Genomic DNA, 6000 nt, shown 5'->3' with positions numbered 1-6000 from the left:
CCAGCTAGCCCAGCGTCAAACTGCCCACGCAGTCCCATCATCAACCTGCCTCTTTCTGCGTTAACCTACTTTTGCGTTGTCTCTCCTTTCTCTATGTCTTCTTGACTTGCACTCTCAAAATATGTTGATGCCCTCTATTCCTTTCTCACCTGCAACTCTCCCTCTAATTCGATTTTCTAATGTCGAACTTCAACTGATGAGAAAATCGATCTTACTCATGTAACTGAGTATCTGCCTCTGGTGTACTCTCCAAGTGCCCATCAAGCCTTCTCTTATAATCCTCTCATTGATCAATGAATGTCCCAGATTAGATCCTAATCAATGGCTAGGATCATATTGACTTGATCCCCGCCTTCTTTTAGAAGTTTCACTTGCAGTTTAGATTAATACCCATTAATTATTTTAATTTCCTAAGTTTAGACTTAGGGTCCCATTAAAAACAACTAATTATTTTAATAAAACTGTCTCCAGGTGGAATCTCCCAAAATCATTTATGGGTATTGGAGAATGCATGTGTCTAAGCCTTCCTGCAAAACTTGAGACTTATATCACATCCGATGCTACCAGAAATCAATAGTGTCATGGGTTTCATGCTCAAGGAATTTTATTTTATAGTTAAGGCTCTAATTGTGAGCCTTTATGGTTGGTCATCATGTCATAAAGTATAATGAGTCAATGTCAAAGATTGAAGACCCATTTGGGCAATTTTTTTTTTTTTTTGACAGAAACGGTTAGTTTGATATATTGATTCTCAGCAGAAATGCCTCATTTCAAGTTACAATAAAATAGGCAGAACTCAGATTTCTCCTCGGGTAGGAACCAGGTGATTTACCCCCTAGTGAGCCTGCGAATTCTAGAGCCTATAATTCGATTGATCTTCTCTATCTTTCCTAATTTACAGATACAAAAAAACTGCTCCAATAAAAGACAGTAAAACATTTTAAACTAACAGTCAAGGGATAGGGTCCCAGCCTTCGTCTTCGTTTCTTAGCAGGACTCCCTGTGGGAGGAGAGCCGCTTTGTTGGCTTCAACATCAGCTTCTTTATTATTGTCTCTCTTTACATGAAGGAATTCCAGGTTCTGAAAGGAATTTATCAGGTTTCTAATTCTGCTCATCAATCTTGATAGCCTTAAATCAGTAGGAAGAGAGTTGTCCACTATGATCTTTATGATGGATTGGGAGTCCCCAATTACAGTTGCCTCTTTGATACCCAGAGAAGTGAGCTGTTTGAGACCCTGAAAGAGAGCCAGAGCTTCGGCTTGAATGCTTGTATTGAAGCCCACTCCCCAGGAAAATCTTAGTTCAGTTCTGCCCTCTACACTTTTGATTACTCCACCTGCACCGGATATACCAGGATTACCTTTTGCTACCCCGTCAAAAAAGAGAGTGTTTCTTTCCTTCTTGATGCAAAACTTAGAGAATTCTACAGCCTCAAGTCGAATTTGCCAATTTTTTTAGGGGAGAAGGAAGTCTGGCAATATCAATGAATTGGAGGTCAAGGTAAGCGCCCCATACAGCTTCTTGACCACTTAAATCTGCCCCATCAAGCTGATCACCCAAACATTCTCTTAGATGACTTTTGGTTTTTTCCCATATAATCTTGAGATCGCTCTTCTTGTCTCTGAAAATTCTCTGGTTTCTTTCCAGCCATATATGCCAGCAGATTAATTTAGGGAGAGCGAGCCAGGCTTCTTTGATGTGGACGTTCTGAGGAGAGCCACCTAGGTACCTTAACTTCCAATTTGCAAACAATTCGGCACAACGGTTTGGCAGGGCGAAGTCTACGCCCCACGGTCTTAAGGCTTCAGTCCAAAGTTCAGTAGAAAACTTACAGCGGAGCATTAGATGGGAGGCGTTTTCCTCATCGACCCCACATAACGAGCAATGGGATGGCCCTATGTAGCCTCTTCTTCGAAGCCTGTCATCCGTCAAAATTCTTTGGTGGCATAAAAGCCAGCAGAAAACGTCTATTTTTGGAATCGTTGTCCGAGACCATATTCCTTGCCAAGGCTTCGGATCGGGGGGAACATGAGGTTGCAGGGAGAGCTGACTGTATCCTTGCGCAACTGTGTAGCGTCCAGGGGTCGGACCCCATCCCCGGGTATCGGGCTTCCTGGTGTTCATTGGAGCTTTGCCTGCTAAGAGGGAATGGAAGGTGACGAAATCACTGGAAAGATTATGGGGAACCTCAAGATTGATCCAACTCTTCCATTTGCCATTCTCCCAGTGAGATATATCCCACAGAGTTTTGAGACCCGCTCTGTCCATCCAATCTCTCAACATAACCAGAGAGCGATCTTCAGAGAGGGGATCACTACCCATGATACGGTCGTCCCAGATATTGATGCGCTTACCATTTCCAGGAATCCAGTGCGCGTGGAGATTAATCAAGGGGGAAGCTTTGATGCACAATTTGTGAACCATCATTCTGGATATTGGTTTGGGTTTGTCTAGGCAGCGAATTCTCTACAAACAAAAGTATTTTTTCCACATCGCTAACTGAGCCCAACCCGGATTTGGGGCAATTATCCTCCACAGTAACTTTGCACCCAATGCAATGTTTTGCTTACTGATGTTCTTGAAATTGAGGCCTCCTTCCATTCTGGGCAAGGAGATTGTGTCCCAATTTAATAGAGGAATTTTTTTTTTTCATTAGCTTTGCCTCCTTTCCAGAAGAAGTTCCTAATGTAATCCTCCATTTTCCTCATGATGCCAATAGGGGCCATCATGACAGTAGATTGGTATATGGGGAGACTGTTCAAGACAGCTTTGACCAGCACTGTCTTGCCAGCCAGATTGAGCCAATTGAAGCCCCAGGAATGGATTTTGAGCTTAAATTTTTCCAACAACGGCAACCAATCTTTGCTAAGGGCCCTTTTTTTGAAAACAGGGAGGCCCAAATACTTGAAAGAGGACCAAGAAGAGGAGGTTGTGAAACCAAAACAGTTGGAGATAGCTTGAAGGGATCTGGTAGAAGAGTTCCAACAGTAGATGTGGCATTTTCCTTTGTTGAGTCTGCTTCCTGAGTCTTCACAATAAGCATCCAGCACTTCTTTGAAATGTTTAGCCGTGGTCAAGGAGGCAGCACCCAGCAGAAGGGAATCATCCGCAAATAATGCATGATTTATATTTTTGACACCTCTTGCAATGTTCAATCCCATTATTTCTTGTTCAGTCTGTTTTTTGTTTAGAAGGAAGCTAAGAACAGAAGCTTGGAGGACAAAGAGCAAGGGGGAGAGAGGACACCCTTGTCTCAGCCCTCTAGAGGCTTTGAAGAAGTCAGTAGCCCTCCCATTTACCAAAGGGGCAATCCAGGGCTCACTAATACATGCCTTAATCCAATTGATGAATTTGAGTCCAAAGCCAAATTTGTGGAGGACATCGAACATGAATCTATGTCTCACCCTGTCAAAGGCGCTTTCAAGGTCTAGTTTGATAACCATTCCTTTCTCTTTCCGGTTCAAGCTTGAATGAATCACCTCTTGGACCAGAATAAAATTGTCCACAATCTGTCTTCCCTGAATGAAGCCTCCCTGGTTCTCGGGGATGATGTCAGGAAGGATGATTTTTAGTCTGTTTGCAATCACTTTTGTTATCAGCTTATAGCCTATATTGCAGAGGGAAATAGGGCGAAATCTGGTGAAGGAGTTGGCGCCTTTTTCCTTAGGAATAAGGGCCAGGAAAGCCGAGTTGGTGCTTCCCCCAATTTTCTGACATGCTTGAGATTTCCGGACCATTCTGCATAAATCTTTTTCCACTATCTGCCAACAGTTCTGCAAGAATCTGGCAGTAAAGCCATCTGGGCCCGGGGCCTTATCTGGCTCCATTGCAAAGAGAGCGGTTTTTATTTCATTGTTGGTGACTTCTGCTTCCAAAAGCTGCTTCTTTCTGGTAGTAATCAGAGAAGGTACCTCGTCCACTAAAGTTGATGCGAGCCCCTGTCCCTCTTCTTCATTATACAACTTTTTGAAGTGGAGGAAGGCAACCTTTTTTATACTTTGAATGTCTCTGTGGTTTATATTCTCTTCCTTGATTTCTGAGATGGAGTTGAAACTTTTTCGGGCTTGGGCTTGCTTATGGAAGAAGGAGGAATTTCTATCTCCAGCCTTGAGCCAAAGACTGCGGGATTTAATCCTCCAGTACTCTTCCTCGGCCAGACTTGCCTTGAGAAATTTTCCTTGAAGTTCGGCTTCCTTATCTAGAGTTTCTTTTGTGATTTCTTCATTTTCCGAATTCAGATGATGAATCTCAAGACATTCTTGGATCTTTTTCCTTTCCACTGCTGGGTTAGGAAGGGATTTAACCCAAGATTTCAATGCAGCTTTCACTCTCCTGAGCTTTTCCTCCCAAACAAAGAAGGCAGAGCCATTGACTGGTTGCTTCCAAGTGTCTTTTACTAATTGCATGAAGGACTGTTCTTTAACCCAAAGGGGACTGAATCTAAAGGGAATAGGGCCTTGATCCATATGAGCCAGGAGATCGAGCTTAATGGGTCTGTGGTCAGATACACTGCATGGGAGAATATGCATTCTAGATTCTAATCCAAGAAGAAGAAAAGTACTTTGAACAAAAAAATGATCTAACCTTGCAGCAATGTGTCCCAGACCGAGTCTTTTATTGGACCATGTGAATTTGTCCGACGAAGGATTTATGCCAATAAAGTCCCAGTCCTGAAGAAGGTCCTCAACCCATTCTCAGGCCGGATCCCTTACAATGCTTCCTCCACGCTTTTCAGCTAGAGAGAGGGTAAGATTAAGGTCCCCTGCGATGATGACATTCCTTAAATCTTCCGAATCTGCCATACTTCTGATGGATTCCCAGCGGTTCTTTTTCTCACCTGCGCTGGCTGGAACATATACATTGAAGAGGCAGAGGGTCTCATTTGAGTCGACATGTTGTAGCTCAGAGAGCAGCCAATGGGTGTTGGCGACCTCTTTTATCTTTGAAAATTTATTTGCGTTCCAAAGGGTGCCCAGGCCTCCTGACGCACCCCGGGCTGATACAGCTTGCCCTTCACTTCTCTTCCACAGATTTCTGGTGATATGGAGGAAGGCCTTATCCTCCATTTTAGTCTCCTGGATGAGGAGTATATCAGGAGATTCAGTTCTTATCAGTCTTTTGACGACTTCTTCCTTTATTCTTCTCCCCATACCCCTACAGTTCCAGGAGACGATCTTCATCACTTGATTTTTGAATGGAGAGCTCCTTTAGAGCTCTGAGACTGGTTTCTAGTCATCTTAGGAGTTTTTGCCAAGAGTTTCTCGAGGGTTGGTTGGCTTCCTTGAAGTTTGTCTTTATAAGTCTCCTGTTCTCTTTTTTCACAGGCAGATTTTCGGCCTCTCAATGATCTTCTAGCCGAAGTTTGCGAATCCCCTATTTCACCTTCTTCTTCTGAATCCTCCGATCCTTGCACTTCCTCAACCTCTTCTGTGGGTATCTCTTTCGGTCTGTCTGTATTAGCTTCAACTTGCTTTGATCCCGAGGGGGGCTCCATGTGAGGCGATACTTCATTCTGAATCTCTATTTCTTGAGGGTCTTCTGATGCTGAGCTTAACAGCGTGTATTTGTTTCCTTGTTCTTCCATGGGGGGAGATTGAGCCCCAGTGCCTGCCTGGGGGGCTTTGCCATTTTTATTTCCGGTTCTAGGGACTTTATGAGCGGGTTTGGTCCTTTTGACCTGTGTCCATCCTTCCTCCTTGCTTTTCTCCCCTTCACTATTCTTTGGACAGCCTCTAGCAAAGTGGCCATAGACATGGCATTTCCTGCACTTAAATGGAAGCTGCTCATAGTCTAGCTTTTGAAGATGCATCCAGTTTCCAACCTTTATCTTTATTGCCTCGAGAAAACCCACCTCAAGGTCCACTTCAACACAGATTCGAGCGCAGTCATATTGATCTTTGCTGTTAGCTCGATTAATGAACTTGCCCAATGTGTTTCCGATGTGTTTAAGAGACTCCCAGTTCCAACAGTGCATTGGCAGGTTGGGCAATCTAACCCA

Source organism: Pinus tabuliformis, chromosome 5_2 (assembly GCF_031772625.1).
Source record: "Pinus tabuliformis cultivar Carrire ecotype Pingquan chromosome 5_2, CPIR1, whole genome shotgun sequence".
Classification (NCBI taxonomy): domain Eukaryota; kingdom Viridiplantae; phylum Streptophyta; class Pinopsida; order Pinales; family Pinaceae; genus Pinus; species Pinus tabuliformis.
This window is presented reverse-complemented; position numbering follows the sequence as displayed.